Here is a 23,600-nt window from a genome sequence, read left to right as displayed (position 1 = left end):
GGAACACTTTTTTAATCGACATGAAGGATGCGCGGCGGCGCTGGATTTACAAGGTATAATCCCGAAAGATAGTCACTTTGCCATTTCCAACTTGATACGGGACATCAGTACGTGCTTTTTGGAGCAAACAGTCTCTGTCCCTATAAAGCAGCAGGCGAGCTACTACTGCGCGGGGAGGACGGCCCGGCTGTGGCAGCCTCGCAGGCACCCTGTGCGCGTGCTCCAGGGTGTAGATAGGGGACAATCCCTCGGGAGCCACAATCTTTCGCAACCAGTTCTCGAGATACTGCACCATGTCCGACCCCTCCACTTTTTCAGGCAGGCCCACTATGCGAATGTTATTGCGCCTATTCCTACTTTCGTCATCCTCAGCACGTTTCTCCAGTGCCAGTATATGGTCCAAGGCGTCCGTCATTTTGTTCGTTAGCGCAGTGTGGGCTGGTGCTACCTCTTGAAGAATACCTTCCACTTGCTTCACCCTATCTACGAGTTTGGAGTGATCCGCTCTCAGGCGGCCAAGTCCTGTCACCACCTGCGCAATATCCTGCTGCAAGGCTGTGTGTGAATGCACAATCGCTGCCAGTATTCTGTCAAACTGCCGCTGCATTCCAGGGTCCCTGGGTGCGTCCAGGGCATCCAATTCAGCAGGGGTTGGCGTTTCGCTGGTGCACCCCCTCCTTCTTCCCTTTCGTTTTCGCCATGGCCAGGCCCTCAAACGCGGGTCCAAGGATTTCTAGGCGCCCCACAGCTTCTTGTTCACCTGAAGGGAGCCAAATTTCAAATCCACTCCAGCCAAGCTCAGGAGTTCCCTTCTCTACGAGGTTCACTGCTCAGGCACGTGGGTGATCCAACTCGCAAAGTGCCATCGGTCCTCAGTGGCGCCAGGGCAGGTGCACTGAAGGAAAGGTCTCACATCTGCCATCCAGCCCAGCTCACAATATCCCAGTCCAGCACTTATGCACGGTGGCAGCAAGAGAGGCACAACACCTCGTGTCCTGAGAGGAGGCCCAAGTATAGAATCCCCACCGCTTGTGGGCCTGCACAGGGTATGCCTCCCCTCTTGTGCCAGTCCGGAGCCAAGTCCACACCGTCCAGGCCGCTATCACAGGCCCAGACCTCCACTGCACTCCCTCACCTCCAGAGTTGTATCCGGGATACCAAACCCCCCGGTCTTCCTCAGGTCGTCCTGCCAGGGAGGCAACAGCACTCGCCCCAGTCCTTTTCTCTAGCCCACAGTGCACCGCCACCTGGTATCTCCCAGCCTCAGGGGCCCCTGGGCCAGAGCCGCTGTATGTCCAGCCGTTTCCACCACAGACGCAGGGAGCAATGCCACCTTAGGTTCCAGCTGTCTCTCTGTGTGCACCACCGGTCCCGCCACAGCTCGCAGGCCGCTGTCATCCCCGATGCCCCACGTCTGCAGCCCGGGAGTCCGGGTCCAGCCGCACCCCACTCACTGCAGCAAGAGCAGTGGCACCTCCGTTCACTCACACCTCGCCAGGAGGCCCTACGTCGCTGCTCCCTCTACCGATCCTCTGGCGCAGTTTCAGGGGGTTAGAGCTTCAGGGCCCACTCCTCCAACTTTCGCTGCGACTCCGCTTCAGGCCAGCCCCACATAGCATATGTACAGCACAGGGTCGAGCAGTCCGCGACCTCCCAGGCGGAGGCCTTCTGCCAGTCCGCAATCGTGCTGCTGCTGTGTTCTATTTCAGCCATTCTTATGGCAAGGATACCTTCCTCAATTATGTTTTGCCTTTTTTTGTTTTGCAGTAGTTTATATTGTTGGGTCGTTCCTTGAATAACTGCTTTCCACGTATCCCAAATTATCACTGGATAAGCTGATCCTACATTTTCTTGAAAAAATGTTTCTAGTTGCTTCCTAGTAATTTCTATATATGTTTCATCTGTAAATAAATATTTTGGAAAAGTAAAGGATCTGTGTACTTTGTCTCCTGCTATAACTTGAAATGTTACGATAATGGCGTTGTGATATGAAGTGATACATGGGCATATAGTTATACCAGCTGTTGGAAGAATCCGGTCTGAGACCCATGCCATATCAATTCTTGACTATAGATGATGTGGAGACAAGTAATATGTATATCCTGAAATATTAGGATATAAATATCTCCACAGATCTTTAACTAACTGTAAGCAACAAAGTTCCTCTATTGCTACTCTTGTTTTGCACATTCTCTGAGTGGAAGTTTTTCTAGTTGTATCTATATTATAATTCATAATACAGTTAAAATCACCCATTGTCACCTTTACCCGCTCCCAGTTTAATATTTCTATGTTTAAGGCATCGAAAGTTGATGGTTCATCCACATTGGAGCCGTATATAGCAGATAAAGTAAATTTTTTACAACGTATTTCGACCTGTGTGATTACTCATCTCCCAGCCTGATCTGACATAGTACTCTCTGTCACACAAGAAAAACCCTTCTGTTTCAAAATTGCCCTCCTCCAATAGAGTAAGACTGAGAAGTACAAACAATAGTTTCATAACCCAATTGTAATAGAAGCTTACGATCTTTATAAGAGAGATGTGTTTCTGTTAAAAAAACAAACTGGGGGTTATGCATTTTCAGCTCTTCCCGTACCAACTGCCTCTTAAGTTGACTATTTAGTCCAGCAATGTTCCAAGCTATACACTTACTCCTATACATGATCTAGCTGTCTTTTTCCCTTCGTATGAACTATTGACATTATTACAATGAGTTTCCTCCTCACAGTATTTATTCTTTTTTTCCCCGCTGCTAAAGACAAACTTGTACTTAGTTTTTTTATGAGTCGTCTTGTTGATTTTATTTTCCAATTTTCCAAATCACCCCCCTCAACCCACCTCGTGTCCTAGAGGAAGAATTACCCCTTTAGAAAGCTGCTACCAAGGCAGCTAAAGGAAAACTGGTCACCCAGAGCACCCCCCACAGAAAACCCCACACCCAAAGCCAAAGATGTTTGGAAACCAATACCTAATCACTTAAATGAAGTACATTTCTACTTTTCCCACCCTTCTCAATTTGCCATTTACTTATTGCTTCTTTTGCCTCCTTAATAATTGAGAAAAAAAAAACGTTTGGCCACCCCTCAAGACTTTCAAACTTGCTGGCTCTTGTAAGAACACCTGTGTGTTTAAGGATTTCATGGGTTCAATTAGCTGTCGCATTTGCCAACTTGTATCCATTGATGCTTTACACAGATCTGATCGTACAAAAAAACTAATGGAATCTATTGTTATAAGAGAGCTCAGGCGGGCTTTTAAATATACAGCCTGACGCAACAGAAAGTTACCAAAATATATTAACAAAGGCCTTGGAAATCGGGACCCCTGTCTTTGAGGCCCCAGAGGAAGTCTGTGTGCACAGTGAATCTGACAGTCCCAGTCCCAGTCCCAATCGCCCAAAATAAGCCTCCTGATGAGTGTGGTTCGTATAGGCCCATCTCGCTCATCAATTCAGACGCAAAAAATATTTGCAAAAATACTTGCTACCCGGTTGGCACCAGCTATATCAGATCTTGTTTCTATCCATCAACATGGTTTTATACAAGGAAGGGAGACCACTACTCATATTAATACTGCCATCTGTGCTTTTGATCTCGCAGAATAAACTGACACTACCCTAGGTATGCTGATTTTAGACGCAGAAAAAGGGTTCGACAGGGTAAATTTGAATAAATGGGGATAAATAATCTTTTTTAACAGTGGACTCAGGCCTTATATGACAAACCGCAAGCAAAATTAATGTATTTAAGGATACTATCGGATGTTTTTCCAATTTTTCGTGGTACACGACAAGGCTGTCCGCTTTCTCCCCTTTTATGTGCCCTTTATATTGAACCATTTATTTATGTACTACAGTCTAACCTTTAAGTCATACCATTACGACAGGGTGTAATATCACTCAAAGTTATTGCCTATGCAGACGATATAGCGGTTTTCACGATCAAACCAGTAAGAGCAATGAAACAAATCGAAGACGAAGCAGCCAGGTTTGGCGCAATAGCTGGATATAAACTTAATACTAACAAAACTCAAATACTTTTAAATTTCCAACCTATGGAATCTATACGTGGTGTATGTGCGGTTGCTACATATTTGGGGTTTCGATTATCCTCACAGATTAATTTAATAGTTTCTTTGAATTATGAGTCTTTGATTAAAGATACGGCCATTCTGTTGACAAAAAAATGGCACAAACTTCCTATTGGCATTATTGGCCGGGCTAATATTATTTACTGCTGAAATGCTTGTACCTTTTTTAGATCTATCCCTTTGCGAATTCCTAATATATTTTTTTAAAGTTTAGAATGTCTCTTTAGTAGTTTTATCTGGGGTTATAAGAAGGCACGTAGAGCAATTAACTTATTCAAATGCCCCTTCGATCAGGGTGGAATAGCTTTTCCAGATTTTAAGATTTATTTTTGGTCTATATTTGCAGGTTGCTTTTGAAGCTTATTAAATCCCTCATGTACCACTTTTTTTCACCAATTGATGCAGGCAGAAAACAGCTCGATGTATCTGTACAAAATCAATGATCCAAATTATTTTAAGCAAGTTAAATTTAAGACCCTACGGGACAAGTAGAGTAAGAAACTGGAGCCGGGTGAACATAGTAGATCCATGCTCCTTACTTAGCCAAGTCCAAACCTCCCAGCCCCTCCTTCTGTGACCCCCAGCTATCTCCTCATGCTTAAGCCGAGAACCTCAATGCTTGGTTGGCCACGGGTAGAGATTGTCTGGCCCCACTCAGGAAGATAAATCAAAAAAGACCCCATGACGCACAGCGCTGGTTCACCACCAGTTTGAAGGAGATGAAGCTGTCCTGCACCAATCGGAGCGTAAGTGGAGGAAGAACTACTGCCCCACTCTGAAATCCTCCTTCATTAAGGCCCTGCACGATTGAAAAGACGCCATTTTAAAGGCAAAGTCGGAATACTTTTCACAAAAAATTCTTAGCTCCGATAACAAAGCGAGGGAGATATTTTCCATTGTGGATGAACTTGTTAAACCAGATCGGATCAACACCAAGCCAGCCCCCTCCCAATTGCTGTGCGACTTCCTTGGCTCCTATTTCTTTGATAAAATTACCACCATCAAAGCCAGCATACCCAAATCCATCTCCCCGCCAGAGCCCTCACCGAAACAGCATCACCCCTCTTCATTTGATCTTTCACCACCCATCACACAAGATGCTTTTGCTCCGCTTCCTAATAAAGTCTGCTCGGGCTCCCCCACAGATAGCTGTCCCCCCACATTGCACATCAGATCTTTCTTCAGTTTCCCGGAATCCCACTGTCTCTTCTCAACAATTCCCTGTCTTCAGGCATTGTCCCTAACTGCTTCAAAATGGCAGAAGTACGACCCATTCTGAAGAAACCAGGCGCTGACCCCTCTGTCCCCTGCAATTTTCGGCCCATTTCTCTTCTACCTTTCCTGGGGAAAATCCTTGAGGCCTAAGTCACAAGCTGTCTCAGTACTTTCATAGAACACTCACACTACCTGGACCCCCACCAGGCGGGCTTCAAACCCGAACACTGCACGGAATCCATCCTTCTTGCTGTCCATGTTGAACTAAGACGGGGTGCAGACCTTAACACCCCACAGGCGCTCGTCCTCCTGGATTTGTCGGCCGCCTTCGACACAGTTGACCACAAACTTTTGGTCGACCGTGTCGAGGGCGCCGGCATCCAGGGGGTCCCCCTTAAATGGATTTCCTCCTTCCTCAGTAACCGCCACCAAGCCGTCCGCTTATCCGACTTCATCTCGGGAAGAAGGGAGCTCACCTGTGGGGTTCCCCAGCGCTCCTCCATCTCCCCGCTCCTCTTTAATCTGTATATCCGGCCCCTTATATCTGACCTGCGGAGGAGGGATGTGACTGTTTTCAATGACGCTGATGACATTCAGCTCATCTTCACCATCGACCCTTCCCCCCCTGCAATTGAATCCTTCCAGTCCACCTTGACATCTATCCGTACTTGGATGAACACAAGTCAACTTAAATTGAACCCAGATAAGACAGAGCTTGTCCTTACTAGGCCCTCAGCTAATCCCTGGAACCCCAGCTTCTGGCTACCTACCCTGAGTCCCCCCCTACCCCAGCAGGAGCAGTCAAGAGCCTCGGAGTCACCATAAGCAGTGACCTTTCACTCAAGCCTCAGGTCAACTCCGTAGTCTCCTCCTGTTTCTATCACCTGCGTAGGATCCGGAAAATCAGCAAGTTTCTTTCTCCCGAGGCCTTGGTCCAGGTCCCCCTGGCCCTAGTCATGTCACGAATTGACTACTCCAACTCCTTGTACACAGGGATCCCCACCTACCAGCTGCAGAAGCTTCAGCTGGTCCAGAACCAGGCGGCAAGACTTGTGCACGGCTTCTCCAAGTCTCACCATGTGAAACCCCTCCTTAGGGATCTCCACTGGCTCCCCGTGGCACAACGCTGCCTCTTTAGGATGGGGTGTCTTACCTATAGAGCTCTCTCTTCCCATGGGCCAGTTTTTGTGTCAAACCGAATCCAGCGTTACACCCCGAGCCGTTCCCTCTGCTCTGCCACAGCCAATCTCCTGACACCCCTCGCCGCTACGCGGAAAAAAACATGGAGGGCTAAGATTCGCCTTTCAAGCACCGCAACTCTGGAACTCACTGCCACCCTCACTACGTCAAATTGAGTCCTACCCCCTGTTTAGGAAATCTCTAAAAACTTGGCTGTTCTCTCAGGCCTACAACCACTAACTCACATCCCCCCTCCCGTCTGGTCACGTGCCCTCCACCCCAGCGCCAAGGAACCGTTGGTGAACGAGCGCTTTAAAAAATCCTTTTATCATATCATATCATATCATACTACGTTTATTTGGATGACTATCTTGACTATATGTGACTTATCATGTTATCATGATAAACCTCCTTTTGTGGGGTAATCCAATCTTCCCGGAGATCTTTCAAGATATCTCGAGTAAACAATGGGCTAATTTTGGTATTTCAACACTTGGTGATTTGTATGATTATAGGGGTTTTATTTCTTTTGAGAATTTACAACTGTTGTTCACATTACCGGGGCATATGTTTTTTAAATATTTACAAATCAAAAATTACTTTTTAACACATTTAAAACTGACAAGAATAACCAAGTCAGAGATATGGGATAATTTTTATCAGGATGAAGTTAAATCTATGATAAATCATATGTATAAAATCTTCATTAGTAACTGAAAAGGAGATGGTAATAAACTAGCCGAAAGGAGGAGTCAAATATTGGGAGGAGAGGTTAGGAGAACACTGTAGAACAAAGTTTAAGTGTAGTTAAAAAATCTGTATATGGTACTAACTTACGAACGCAACATCTTCGTACTGACTGTTTTCTCTACTACACTCCCGAGAGAATAGCTAAGTGGGCTTCTGCAGGCTCTGGCAGCACTTGAGTAAAATGTCCAAGATGCGATCTCTTTGCAGCAAATATCACACATATGTTTGTAAATTGTTCTAAACTAGACAGTTTTTGGCAGCAGGCGGGCCAGATATGTTCTCAAAAGTTGGGGGATAGATCTCTCCCTTACTGTTAGAGATGTTATGTTGGGTCCCGAAAATCTCAATTATAGACAGAACAGGTTACTTTTGGTTTTGTTGGTAATAGCTAGATTGGTAATTTCTCGGGTGTGGATCAGTCCGAACCCTCCACTTATAAGTGATTGGTTGATGCTGAATAAGGAAATCTACTCAATGGAATATGCTTTGGCAAATGGGAGGGGCGTTCAATCTCTGATTAAATGAAAGTCTATATGGGGCTTATATTTTAATGAATATGATACATGAACTAGGATTGATGTTATTAGAGAACAAATTTCTGTTTTTCTATGTGATTAATGAGCAGCTCTATTGCTTTGTTTTCTCTTGTTGTTGTTTGTGCTGTCTTGTTGACAAATAAAAATATATAGAAAAATAAATTACTATCTCTTTCACTTTTATCATTCATCACCGATTACAGACGGACCATAAGCCTCTTATTAAAATGTTATCTCCTGGTGGTGCAGGTAAACGATCAAAAGGTTGGCTAGGCTAGCTGCTCGTTTGCAAGAATATTTATATAAGATTGAATATATTGCAGGATGGGAGAATTGTCAAGCAGATGGGTTGTCTAGGTTACGTCTGCCGTGGGATGAGGTAGATATGTTGAACCTTGAATCTTTTCAATGTGAGGGTGCAGTGGCTACAGTTGATGTATTGGTAAAATTGTGTAGTGGAGCTATTGATAAGAATCGGTGGAATGGGAGTATGTTGAAGGATGAAGTTCTACAAGTGGTTAAAGATCTAATTGTTAAGGGGGGCAGACATGAGAGTACACTTCCTATTGCTGTGAGACCTTTTGTGAGGGTTCTGGAAGAATTATCCATCTTTGATAAAGAGGGGAATGTTATAATGTAAGATGATAAATGTATTCTTCCACAAAATTTGAGATTTTCTTTCTTTAAATTGGCTCATGAAGGTCATATGGGTCAATCCCTCATGAATAAAAGGTTAAGGGAACATTTTTGATGGCCTGCCATGGACCAACAAGTGTCTGATTGGGTTGAGAGATGTGTGGAGTGTATGGAGAGTGAGAAAACGTGGGTAATCAGTTGGATTTAGGTAAGATTGATGATCCAGGTTTACCATGGCATTCTGTGTGTTTGGGATTTCATTGGTCCATTTATTGGTTTAAATGCTGAATTGATGTTTGGTGTGGTCATGGTGGATGTTATGTCCAAATGGTTAATTGTGAAATTTGTAAAAGAGATAACCGCAAAGAACATATTAGGATTTTGTCTGAAATCTTCAGGGAAGCTGCTTCATCCAGTTAAATTAATCACGGATAATGGCACACAGCTAATTTCTGCAGAAATGACCACGTATTTAAAATCTTGTGGAATTGTTCACACTAGAACATCATTATACAATCCACAGGGAAATGGTGTTGTGGAAAGGGCAAATCGTATGGTGAAAGGTGTTATTCAAATGGCTGTAGCAAACAGATGTGATGTAAAGAATATGGTCAACGATTTAGTATGGGCTTACCGCACAACTGAGTACACAGTTTCTGGAAAAGGTCCTTTGGTTGTCATGAGGCGGCGTCCTGCTAGCACCAAATTAATTCCGGCATGGATGAAAGATTGTCATGGTCTGGCTAATTTAGATCATGGTTTTATGTTCACCTCATGTAAAGGAACTTTGTTATCCCTCAAATTACCCTGAGGGATATTACACAGTAGATATATCACTTTGTATAATGGTGAGAACTGGACTTTGAAAAGAGTTGCTCTTTTAAAAAAAACAAGGATCAGGAGATGAATGATAACATTAAAAGAGATGGTAATTTAAATCCTTATTTTCTCACGAGTGATGAGGAAGCTTGTATTAGTTCGCCTACTGTTGTTATGAGGGATAGTGGTGATACTATCACTAATAGGTGCATGTCTCAGAGACCACCCATATATCTGCAAGATTATGAATGTGGGTAATATTAAAGTGTATTATTGACATATATTTCGTATTGTTATTTAAAGGAGATAAAGGAGAGAGGATATGTTGTATTCTTAGTATGGCACAATGTACAATATACGTTCTGGCACTTTAAATGTCATGTTCTATCTATGGTTCTACACAAAAGAAGATCTGAAGAATTCAGATCAAGAGAACCTAGCTATCAGGTAAGACATTTCACAATGGGATATGTCTTAAGAAAAGCACAATTGGGCTGGGAAAGAAAAACTTTTTCTTTTAGTCCCCTCACTCACCGGAGTTTGCACACGGTGACATGCTTCATCATAGGGGCTTCCCAACCCGCTGCGGGTTGAGGCGTGCTACAACTAACGATACTGCGTAGGAGCACTTTTTTCGTGAAGACTATGTGTCGTGATATGTGAAAAAGGGGGGATAGTGAAGTGGAGTGATAAGGGTTAAAAATATCCTACTAGTGAGCTAAACCAACTTTATTCATGCGCCTAGCGGATATATTAAAAATGGGGTGGTTTACTAGGTGGGCCGGTTTTATTATGAAACACAGTACCCTAGTAAAAAGTCAACTAGTTTCGAGCTGTACCCCACAGCTCTTCTTCAGGACTGCACAGGGTCCCGCCCTGTGAGTACCACTCCAAAAAGAACGTGAAAAAGTATGCCTACATTAATATATGGTTATACATACTATTTTTTCTGCAAATCAATGGCATATCTGTAGAGAGAAAAACAATTCAAATGTTACATGCTCAAAAAATATATCGATAATATAATTTCCAGAGATCTTTTAGTCCAAGATTCAATTAGTGTCTAGTGACATTCGTAGAGAAGAAGGAAGTGTCCATACAAAATTAATTACACTTTCACCCGATTTGTACACACACTCCAAAAAAACGAGTGATCCCCAAGTGTAGAAAACCCTTTGCTGATTAGCCAGTGATAGTATTGCATTAATTTAAAATACAAGAGCACAAATGAGGCGCAGTCTCTAGGTTCAACACAGAACATGACGGACACACAAACAAATAAACGGAGAAACAAAACATACTTTTTCCAAGCCACTTCCAGGAACACTACTGTGTGACACAGAGGGGTACATATCAAACACCACAGTTCCAAGCCTGGTTCAGGATAAGCAGGAAATACAAGGCTATATTTGAGGAACTGAATCATAACATAAACCTGTGCAATTAGAGGGCCACTATGAACTCTACAGCCAGATACAAACTAGACAGACCTTGAGGATCCATTCATTAGGCAAACATCTTCCAAAGAACATTAGTGTACTTGCACCTGAACCAAATCGTGCCCTGAGTATCCCTGCAGTATAAGTCCCCACAGAAGGGTGGAAGCTATAACCAAAGTACTAGACCACCACAGTGGACCTCCCAGTTAGGACCCTGGGGTGGATGCGGACCCAACATTAGTTATTTCTGTCTTGTAATGTTGAAGAATCCTGTAACAGAGCCCCATTACTGTGAGTAGTAGTACTTTTTCCTGCACTATCAAAATACTTCTATATTTCTAAGACAAGCACAGAGTTGGGCAGTATATTATTGTGTCTGTTGGTTGACTATTAACCTTTGAGCTCTTGCTCCCACACTACTTTGATTGCAGCATTTATGGCTCCAATTGCAACCTCTGGCTGTTCCATCAGCACACTCATTGCATGCTGTAAAGTAAGGCGTTAGCCGGCCAATGTGGAAAGCTTCTTTGAAACAAACAGGACGACGCAGAAGCAGGAAACTCAACGCTTAGACAAGAGTACTTAATGTGGAAGACTGTCGGTGAGCTTGCTATTGACTGACCCTTGCTGATGAGGAAGCCAGGGGACCCACTGTGGAGAAACACTGCAGATGACGCCGGACACTGGATAAGAGGCTTCGCTTGAATGTATCGCAACTCGTAACGTTATTTCTAAAATGGAGGAATTAAAAGCTGAACTTTCTATATCACAGGAAAAGGAAATTAAAAGTAAATCTGTCCGTAGAATAAAGTGGAAAGAAGGGTAAAACTTCAAAGGACAAACAAAAAAAGAACAAAATGATTACGTTTTGACCCTAATTGAATTCTAAATGAGTCCCTGAATTTGGACTCGAATGCTCGAAAGAGGGAAGAAGGACAAGTGGAAACTATTCCAAGGGGTCTTCGATCTCCACTACTGAATCCGAGCACTTCAATTTCGATTTCACAAGAAATTTCAACTCCAGGTTCAAGCTCTAAATCGGTGGCACAGTGAAATTTGAATCCTAATGCCACTTTATTTACCTATTCTCTAGTCAGTAATGCTATCTTTAATCCAATTGGGATGGTTCCTGAGGGGGTTTGCCAAGCTAGCCATTTACCTTCTGTACCTCTTTCTTTAGATTTTTCTTTTCTTTTTGATCATGAGATGCACATGAATAGAACCTTTTTATTGAATTGTTTTGCTATAATTCCTGATTTCCATATGATCCAGAGTAGTGATCTAGCCTTGGTGCAAGTTCAAAAACATAGCAATTATGGGGGAACTAGAGTGACGGTTGGTTCTAAGGTAATATCCAATTTAATATTGTCAAATAGGGATAAACTAAGATGTTGTGGTATTGATGTTTTTGTGGCTAGAGAGGAAATAGCTTCAAAAAAAGTGATTTACAATCAACAGCCTTTCTCCTATTTAGATCATCCTTCATGGGACTTGCCTTAATTAGAGAAAGAAAGTACATTGCAAGTCTTTTTTAGAAAAGGTGGAAGGAGAGTTTACCAAAGTATTATCTGCAGATGAGGAAAATATGAAATGGTGTTGGGTAGCAGGGGCTCATAATATAAATAGTTATTTGGGCCTAAGACACAGGAACTCTATCTAGAATAAAATCAAATTGTTATTATTGAAAGAACAGAATGCTGAGCCATCCTGTGCTCCCAGTGAACACAGGACATGCATAAGGAGGCATTGCTACATTACTTATAACAAGTCTTAGCTGGATATATAAAGTAATCCTCCATGCTTTTAACTTAATTCATGCGATTAAACTGGGTCTTAAATAAGAACATGGCAGCTTAGATTCTCTGTTGATTGTCAATGCGTATATACCACCTGACACTTCTAATAATACTCACTTATTAAAAGATCTGTTCACTTTTATCTCCACTATTATGGAAAGAAAAGATTGTACGCATTAAATGTTGGTTGGTGATCTGAATGCTAAAGTGTCTACCCACAATATAAGGCTATTTGCTAATGCCTCATAAAACAAAGCTTTAAATATTCACTATGCTCAGTCCCCAAATACCAGTCGGACTTACAAAAGAGGCACGCTTTTACTGAAAGGTCTGAGAACTTTAGACTTTTTAATTGTTAATGGGAGGTTAGGAAATGACATACCCAAACATCACACATAAAGCACCTCCTGGGGGAACTATTAATGATCACTTTACTGTAACAGTGCATTTCTTTAGTAAACTCTCCAGAATGGAAGTCTCGGAAATTGATTTTAGCCATCGCATGTTGATTTGCTCTAAATTCGAGCTGTCCTGTGCCAATGTAGGCTTCTGGAATTTTAAGGATCTTTTGGTAGGTTTAGATTCAACAAATGGCAGAATGTATTGGAATACTTTGGCTGTTTCTAAACTCAAAGAGACTTTAACAGTTTTAATAGGAGACCAGCAGCAGCAAGTAGTGGTAGATCTTCAGTCTCCCCAAATTAATCAGTTTGAAGATTTTGGTCGGATTGTAAGTACTTTAGTTTCAACATGCAAATAGTCTCATTTACTAGCTAAACGGAGAGTTTCCTTTGACCCATTGTTATATATAAATAGTGAAATAAATAAACTAGTGAGGACCCAATTCCTGAATTCCTGAAGACTACGAATGGATACAGGTAAAAGAGGCAGCTTTGAAAAATAATGCTAAAAGATATTGGCATATAATTGCGGATTGTTGTGGAACAAGGGTAAAATCCCTCCCAATCCCTATAAAAGAAATAGAATGGAAATTATATCTGGAAGAACTCGACTCTGCAAATCCTAATTTTCCTTGTCCTGCATCAATTTTAACTTACTCCTCCAAAACTCTAGAATTTATTTATGCACCTTTAAAGTGTGGAATAGTAGGTCTTATTAAAAAAATTAGATTTTTAGGAGCATTGGGCCCTGACCAAATCCCTATGACAGTTATTAATAAAGCGGTACAAAAGGGGTTGGTGATGGACGGAGCTTCTGAATCAATCAGACACTCACACCCAGTCAAGAGATCTGGGTTTAATCCATCACCGTTCTTTAGCCCACTCTGCCACCCCAGTTCAGACATGGCTATATGCAAATCAGTCTGACCCTGTGCCTCATGGGAACAGTGCAGCCCGAACTGACCCCTTTTGTACCGCTTTTGGCCGCCATAAGTGTGGCAGGGTATACTCAGACGTAAGTCCCTTGCTCACTTTGCCACTGGATTCAAGCAAGCCGGGCTGAAGAAGGCTGGAATGCCAGAAACCGGTCCTCGGAAGCTTGTTTCCGGTCCAGGGAAGACATGGCTTGGCAGTTCGGGATGCACTGTTCCCATGAGGCACAGGGTCAGACTGATTTGCATTTATTTTATGAGGACATTTTAGTCTTCACTACCCTTTATTTATGCTGGTCCCTATTTTTACTTGACGGTTTTAATCACTGTTGCTAAGGAAGAATGAAACGTTAATTATAAATCTGCCAATCTGTTCCTTAGAACTCCATTTGGTTTACAATTTTCTGCTACTACACGAAGCACTTTATCTCAAAAATTGACCTCTTTTGAAGTTGAAACTGTATACTATCCCAATATTTACACATGTTTCTGATGCTATCTAAATGTTATTTGCACAAAATGGGGTTATATTTTGCTGCTTTTTCGTTGCCAGGGATAAACAGTAGTTAGTCACAAATGTGTCAGTTATGTTCTTAGAATCTGTTTTTGTTTATAACTCTTTGCTGCTACATGTTGCACTGTATTTAATATGGATTTACTATGAAGCTGATATTGTATAGTATTCCATTACTTACAAATTGCATATGTATTTAAATCTATTTTATACTTTGCGGTACAGGACTTAATTACAGTTTTTAAATGTGTCCTTTGTCAAGTAATGGATACTTTTGGCTTCTTTTGCTTATTTTGCGCTATTGATTGTTTCAATTTGCACGTAGACCTTCTATTTTTCTGTGTTATGGAGATTTAAGTACTGGCTATGAAGGGGCATGTTTCTTTGATGTTGGGCTAATTTGAATTTAACACTGCCATTGTTATATAGTTATAAATTCTGTGTTTCAGTGAACTTTGATAGCATTGCGCTGGAATTGAATTTGTGTAAAATGTTGCCCTATTTACTATGGCAATGAACTGAGCTTGCATTTTAATGTGTATTTATATATTAACTGTGTGCATCTTTTATGTAGACCTCATTGAAAATTCAAATTCGTAATAAAATTGAACTGATTTGAATTAGATCCTATGGTGAATAATCTAGTGGCACATAGCAAAAAATTGGATGATCAAACAGCAATCCTTTGGGAAATGTCATCTAACATAAATTATATAATCAAAATGTGTCAGGAAACACACCATTGCCTCAGTCCTACACCAGCAGTTACACACGTCACAGAAAATAACGCAAGTGATTATCAAACCCAGTGTGGTAAATCATTGGTACAATATAATATAGCCAATCACCCATTCCAAGATGGCCGCTGCATTTGCGGTAGTTTTGCACGCTTAAAACATGCCTGCACATTCTAGTTGTTAAGTGAAGCACGCGTGATTCTAACTGTGCACTTCAACTGAGTTTTGATCAGTGAGCATCTTGAAACCGTTTCTCCGCGTTTTATGTAGAATGGGAGTTTTGGTTTACTTAACCCGCGTTTTGGAGCAGAATAGTTTTACCTGCTCTTCACAGTTTTGAGGACCTCCATTCTAAGTTGGAGAGTTTGTTGTGAAGAACAGAATTTTGTGAGTGATATCGTCTTCGTCACTCAACTGCCATTTCAGTATTTTAACGGCAGTCGTCGAGTGAAACTTCAGAGTAGCGGTAATAAGGACAGAAGCTGTCAGACTTCCTTCAAACCGGCACACCAGAGCAGTGAGAAATGAAACTGGGACTATGTTACAGTAAGACTTTCTGAAGAAAGTAGCATTATTCCACGCCAGTTTAGCAATTTAGGAATTGCAATTTCCCTCTTGGCGCTTTTCCTGTACCTTTCCTCCCCTTTCACTCCTACCCTGTCCCTTTTTGCGCACTTCTTGAGTGGACTAGAACTAACTGGCAAAAGACTATTCCTCATCCAACGAATATTGCAAGTCTACCAAAGAATTAAGAATGTTTAAAATACAACAAAGTATTTGTGGAGATAGAAGGTATTAGCCAGACAGTGCACACATCATAGAATGAGTTGTTAGAATCCCTTCCTAACTCTGTTGTTTCCTTCACAGATAGTTGAATTACTTCAACACAATACCACAATACGCACACACTATAGAAGAGAGGCTAAAACTTCGAAGACTGCTGGTAGGAGGAAATCTAACTTAGAGTCAATAGTTATTCTGACTGTGTAGTTGGTTGTAGTGTTTATGTGCTCTCGCATCTGTGTATTAGGCACCCACTGCGTGACCAGGAACACTACTGCAGAAGAATCCTGCAGTACAGTGACGGTGGTAGCTGTTGACGGAGTGTCTCTCCTTTCTCTCCCATTCCCTTTTTCCCCCCTATTGGTTATGTTGCTTGATCAGTAAAGAGGCAGCACCGGTGGGCGGGCATAGGGAACAGCGTCTGTTCTGCTTCTAAAAAGACTGAAGGGTTCCTGACAGATTGAAGTGCCCAAGAAGTCACTTTGCCCAAGCAGAATGGCAGAAGGGTTTAATTTCAAGGCGTTAGGTGGAATGCTTGCTGGGATTCAGCTTTAGATTTGTGCAGTTAGGGAAGAAAATAAAAATTTGAAACAAGAATTGATAGCTTCTCACCAAGTAACCAGGATATTATCACAAAAGGTTGATGGGTTAGCCATGGGAGATCCAGCCACCAGCTCTCCTGCTCCCAGTAAAACTACACCTGATACTGATCCCAGAACTGTAGCGCAGGTTATTCATTCAGTCTTCCCATTAACACCTATAGCAGCTCCAGAAAGGTTTCAAGTAGACCCTCAGAAAGCCCAGTTATTTTTAACTCAATGTTCCTTACATTTCATGTGTCGCCCCACTTTATTTCCAGATGCCCAGTCCAAAGTAGCCTTTGCTTTGTCCTATCTGGGGGGAGATGCGGCAAACTGGCCTATGCCTATAGTATCCAGAGAAGACCCTTTTCTTTATGACTATAACCTATTCAAAACAGAATTTCTCAGAATATTTGACGGCAGAAGGATATCCCAGGCCACCGATAACGAATTACTGAAGAATCGTCAAGGATCTAGAGACGTAATCTCTTATCTGACTCAGTTTAATAAATTGATCATTGAGACTAATTGGCCAGAAGAAAAAAGAGCAGCTCTTTTTTATCGTGGATTAAGGAACAAAATTAAAGATACATTGGCGCAAATACCAAATCGCCCTACTTAACTTTCGGCTTTGGTGGATTTAGTTCTAGAACTTGACTTTCGTAATTTAGAGCGCAAAGGTGAGAAGAAGAAAGACTTAGAGGTACATTTTCCTCGCTTTGATAGGATGAGGACAGAAGGTGAAAGAGTGGCAGGATTGAATAATGAAGCAGAACCGATGCAAAAATGGGGTAGTTCGAGGACCCTTGAGTAAAGAGGAAAAAGAGCAGCGACGGTTGAAGAAGTTGTGTCTATACTGTGGTGTTTCTGGACACTTTGTAAAAGAATGCCCAAAACGTCCAAAGACACTGATGAAGAGAAACGCTTTGAACCATCAGTAGAGGGGGTCGCTCTGATGGCGAAAGAAGAAAAGACGACTCTAGAATCTCATTTAATTATGAACACCCTACAAACATTGGCTCCACATGTAATTCTCCATATGAGTTTAGATATCAAGAGATCCTTGGAGTGGCCATCATGTTGGATTCAGGGGCCACAGGGAACTTCTGTGACATCAAATATGCCCAAAGAATAGGAATTCACGCTATCCGTAAAGAAAGAAGTGAATCAGTTCATGCAGTTGACGGAACTAACTTGTCCTCAGGCCCAATGACTAGTCATACTGAACTGTTAGAGTTAATTCAAGCTGATGGTCATCGGGAAGTTCTGCAATTTAACCTTATCGATGCTCCACAATTTCAACTTATTTTAAGATTGCCCTGGTTAGCGATTCATAATCCATCCATTGATTGGGAGAATCGAACAGTCAAGGTGCAATCTAATGTTTGCTTGGAACATTGTTATCAATCAGGAGAAAAGATTGTTGAACTATCGCAAGCCTTATTACTCTCTTTTGGAGGACAGTTAATTGGAGTAATTAATTCAATGGAAATTACTATAGAGTACCGAGATTTTGAAGCAGTTTTTAGTGAACAAGAAGCAAAGCACTTACCACCACATCGCTCTTACGATTGCACAATAGAGTCGGAGCCGGGAGCGGTGCTTTCTTGCAGCAGGATATATGCTTTGACAGAAGAAGAGAATGATCATCTTAAGGATTATTTAGATCGTTATCTAGCAAACAGGTTAATAAGACCCCACCAGTCACCAGTGTCATCTCCGCTGTTTTCCATACCAAAGAAAGAAGGAAGTCTCAGGTCCTGCATCGATTATCGAGCATTAAATCAAGCAACTATCAAGAATCGTTACCCTCTTCCCTTGATTTCTGTCCTGCTGGACCAAATTAAGGAAGCTCAGATTTTCACTAAACTTGATTTACGTAGGGCCTATCACTTAGTTTCATGAAGGAAGTTCACGAGTAGAAGACGGCATTCAGAACGAAGTTTGGATTGTTCGAGTATAGAGTGATGCCCTTCGGACTCTGCAATGCTCCCGCAGATTTTCAACACTTCATCAATGATGTAATGGGAGATTTAGTTGACAAGATTGCAATCATTTATCTGGATGACATACTAATATATTCAAAAGACCCATGAGACCATCCTGAACATGTTAGAACGGTGTTAGAACGTCTACCTACCCATCGTTTGTTTGTTAAACTTGAAAAATGTGCATTCAGTTCATCAAGGTTTGAGTTTTTGGGGTTTGTCTTGTCTCCACGAAGGCAAGACCATGGATCCTGGAGAGGTACAAGCAGTGGAAAATAGTCAGTCTCCAAAAGATGTCAATTAGGGGGCGTGGCTATGAGCCGACCGAGATGGCGGCGTAGTGCGAGAGCTCCGAGGCCGAAACAGCTCTAACTTCATTAATCCGCTTATCCAGCCGGCTTATTTTGCCTTCTGAAGCCTGCCCAGAACGCCGGGGCGGAATGGGCATAGACTGTCCCAGTCCCGGGCGTAATCGAGCAACGCCAGCCGGAGATAGATCAAAGAAGCGTGACGGGCCCTGCCGCGTATCCGGACACCGCCCTGCCGCAGCACTGCGACCCGACCGGAAGTGCCCTGTGGTCGGGGAACCACGCCGGAAGGTTCCGCTGGTCGTCTGCGGACCGTGTTGGAGATCGGCTTGAGTAAGAAGCGGAGGTAGGCCTGTTCTCGGACAATCGCTTGCCCAGCGGTGCCACTGCCCCTAACTGTGAGGAATCTGTACTGGTGGAGGAAGAGACCAGGGCATGCTTTGCTAACCGCTGGGAGCCCGGAGTATTGAAACTGTAATCGGCTGGGAAGACGGTGATCGTTGGGACTGAGTAAGAGTAACACCTAGACGATCCATACTGGTGGGCGATCAGGGGAGTGGAGGTGCATTTGATACTGGAGCAGCGGAGGTGCCTGCTCTGTAACACTTTCGCCTTGAGTCTGCCATCATCTTGCTCCCCTTGGAGACAGACGAGGGACCCTGAAAGGCATCGCCATTTTGAATATCCCCTCCCCACAGCCCAGAACAGCAGTACAGTCGACACGCTGAGTGCAAACAGCGAAAACAACTGCCGATTGCGATGGCGGGGAGGGGGCCCAAGCATGCTTCGGCGCAATCGAAACTGGAGAAGTACGCTTTTGAAAAAAACTGCCGCGCATCATCCGGAGGGCCGCCCGTCCACGGGGAAAAGCCCAGAGGGAGATGGATCCAAAAAAGTGACACTAGAGGACCTCATGAAGACGCTCTCCAGCGTCCAGACAACAGTGGGGTCTATCGCAACGGACGTGGGCCTACTGCGGGCTGACCTCCACAAGATGGCGGAACGTGTGGCGCAGGTGGAAGTAGTCACTAAATCCTTAATGGAAGACACCTCGGAGCTGCAACTCGCTACCGAACGATTGGAAGTAGTCGCCAAAAAACTGCAGGAACGCCTGGATGATCAGGAAGGATGCTCACGGAGGAATAACGTCCGAATTCTAGGTATTCCGGAATCGGAAGGCAAGCAACTGATGGATCTATACGTGGAGTACTTAATCAAAATGAAACTGCAACCGAAAGGCCTCTCCCATTTCTTTTCTGTTGAGCGAGCACAGTTCCAGGGGGTGCAGCGAAGCCGGGGGCACTGCCGGGTCTGGTGCTGGCCAGACTTTTTAACTTCCGTGATCGGGATGCCATACTCCAGACAGCCAGGGTCTCTGAACCTATAAAAATACTTTCCTGACTATACGGCTGAGGTGGCCCGGTGCCGGAAAACCTTCACCGACATAAAAAAAGCTTCACGGGCCAAAGAGTTGCCCTACTCCATGCTTTTTCCGGCGAGACTGAGAGTTGTGGACAATCAGAAGGCATGGTTCTTCGACACCCCGAAGGCGGCAAGAGACTGGCTGGATGGTTGGAGACGCACTGAGGCCCTGCGACGAACTGGTAGGGGTCAACGCGACCAAAAGACTGCTCAGACGGATCACCAGGCATCACAAGGACATAGTCAGGACCTATTTGCTGAATCGGGCCTAGAAGAGGGTGAGCCACTGGAAGAGTGAGCGCCGGACCTAGAGACCCTTGTTCGAACTTTATACAACACACTGACTATGTAGCCCTTGGTATAAGGCGGACGAGGCTACTCGGAGCTGGTTGCAAGGTCACAGAGCTACTCACCCCTTGCAAGCAAGTACACTGGGTTGGGTTGGGACCACGCGCTCTGCTAAGTTGGGGTGGCGGGCGGTTTTAGGCCCGTGCAGCAGGGAGGCAGGGAGGGGGGTGGGAGGGGGTTGTTTGGATGTTTTAGTTTCTGTTTTCGTGAGTGGCGACAAAACACGATATGTTCTGTACAATACGATGGAGATTGACCTATTGGTAACAGTGCGCGGTAAGGCCCATCCCCTGTTGGACTGCACACAACCATGCATACACTTGAATGGCGGCACAAGTAATGGATACACCTGAAAATCCTACGCCGCATCCCTCTCACACATCGACCTTATCAGTGATGACGTGGAATGTCAGGGGACTGGGAGACAGGGTGAAGAGAGGCCTAGTCCTACAATATCTGAAGCGTTGCAGACCAGCAATAGTTCTATTGCAGGAAACTCACCTTGTCGGCACAGCCTCGAAGGCGATGGATAGATGGAGGTATAGGTTCATCGCGCATGCAGACTTCTCCTCCAGCTCTAGAGGGACGGGCATACTTATTCGGAAGAACTTTCTCATGGTGTGTCAACGGACTAAAATAGACAATCAGGGGCGCTTTGCGGCGGTGACGATACTGTCGGAGGGCCAACTGTATAACTTTGTGTCCGTATACGTCCCTCCTGGGCTAAACGCCACTGCTCACACTGCCCTAGCCACTTTCCTCCTGTCATTGCCGGCGGCTACACTAGTGTTAGGGGGTGATTTCAATGACGCTTTAGACCATGAGTTGGACAGACATCCATGTACTATAGCACCACGGGGAAGCGGGCGACTTGCTGGATTATTAGATGCCCTGGGTCTGACGGACTGCTGGCGACATAAGCACCCCCATGAGAGGCAATACATTTACTACTCTGCGACACACCACTGCTTATCACGTATAGATTACATTTTAATGTCCGGAGACGGACTGCACGGCATCGAGGATGTAGACATCCGCCCCAGGGGAATCTCCGATCACTCCCCGTTGCGACTCACACTCACGACTCATCGCTCTGGTAAAAGCCACGTTTTTCCTGTCCATGCGGGTTACCTTCAGAGCGCCCCTTTGAGGAAGTTCCTTTCCAACGCTGCTACTCACTACTTTCAGGAGAATCTGGGTACCGTAGGCTCCCACAGTACCCTGTGGGAGGCGTATAAAACGGTTATACGTGGGCAGGCAACTGCATCCATAACCGCCCATCGGCGGACTCAGAATCAAGAACTTAGCGCCCTTGAGTGTGCTCTGCGGGATGCCATGTCTGATCACGAGTCACACCCGTCCCCGGGTACCACTCAAACAGTCCAGTTGCGGCAGGTTGAGTGGAGGGCATATCAAAGGGAAAGGGTGCAGACTACAATTCGGGCCTCCCGCCATAGGGTGTATGAGCTGGGTGATAAAGCCGGGAAGATGCTGGCTTGGCTTGACAAAAAAGAAAAAGCAGGCAGGGTCATTGCACAACTGCAATTGCCTGAGGGCGATTTAACCTCGGACCCCGGAGTTCTAGTTGAACGGCTGGCTGATCATTTTGAGGCTATTTATGCTCCCCAAGCGTCCTACACTACAGACGAAGCCTATGATTACATTAAGGACTTGACAACTCCCTGCCTCTTGCCTGAGGCGGCTTTTTTGTTAGAGGCGGACATTACTGTGGAGGAGATATGGGAAGCGACCGACGCTCTGGCATCCGGTAAGGCCTTGGGACCCAATGGACTCCCAGTGGAACTCTACAAGCAAACAGCTTCCATAACGGCCCCCCATTTACTCACAATGTTCGTGGACAGCCTAAAAATAGGGGAACTCCCTAAAGATCAACGCCTGGCCACGATCATCCCGATCCATAAAACTAGTAAAGCTCTGGAAACATTCGGCTCATACCGACCCATCTCCTTGCTAATCGCTGAGCCAAAGATCCTCGCCAAACTACTATCACAACGTTTAGCCCCCCACCTTGCCACCTTGGTACATCCGGACCAGTCCGGCTTTATGCCAAATCGTAACACCTCCCATAACCTGCGCCGTCTACAGGCGGTGCTGGCTCGTCGCGAATCCATACAGGAACTGGCAGTGCTTCTCTCCCTCGATGCCACCATGGCATTTGACACCGTGGAATGGCCTTACCTATTCGCGGTGCTCCGTCATATGGGTTTTGGCCCTAAGTTCTGTCCGCCTGCTTTATACTGGGCCTTTGGCTCAGATAGCAGCTAATCTCTAGAGACTTCCCACTTGGACTTGGGACAAGACAGGGCTGCCCGTTGTCCCCCTTGCTATTCACGCTAGTCCTTGAAACATTGGCGATTTGGGTTCGGTGGGAACCGTCCATCAAAGGTATCAAGTGGTCTCCGTCATGAGAGGATCGGATATCTCTCTATGAGGACGACATCCTTCTTTATTTGACCTCCCCTAAAAAGTCAATCCTAGAATTACTTAATGTTTGCGAGAAGTTTGGGGAAGTTGACTGTCCACTGCACTACACTGACACCCCCTTTAAATATTTGGGAATCCACGTATCGCCCAACCCAGACGAGTTCCACGCACTAAATTTGAAACCCCCTCTCGCCGTTTCAATCGAGATGTAAAAGTATGGTGGTCCCTCCCTCTCACCCTCCTGGGCAAAGCCGCGTTATTTAAAATGATGACATTGCCCCAGTTTCTTTACCTCCTTGAGAACACTCCATTCCCGGTCCCCTCCTCCTACTTCAGAGCCATTGCAGCAGCGGTCTCTACTTTACTATGGGACGGTAAGCCGGCGAGGATTGCACAATGTAAACTGGTGAAAGATTGGTACGATGGGGGCATTGCGCTCCCTAACATTGAATTGTATTACTGGGCTGCCCATCTCAAGCAAATCAATTACTGGCTGCACGCCCCACACACAGAGCCCGCCTTTATGGCGGACAGGCAGAGTATTGAACCCAGAGGTTTGTTAAGAAACTTATATAGTCGTAGCGCCCCAACCGATCTTCTGGGTCCGACCCGTCACACGGTTCAGCTTTGGTACAAGGCACATAAACATCTTCAGTGCGCGAACACAGTTACACTAAT

This window comes from Lissotriton vulgaris, chromosome 2_1 (genome assembly GCF_964263255.1).
Source record: "Lissotriton vulgaris chromosome 2_1, aLisVul1.2, whole genome shotgun sequence".
Lineage (NCBI taxonomy): Eukaryota > Metazoa > Chordata > Amphibia > Caudata > Salamandridae > Lissotriton > Lissotriton vulgaris.
The sequence above is the reverse complement of the archived record's forward strand: the minus strand, read 5'-3'. Positions refer to the sequence as shown.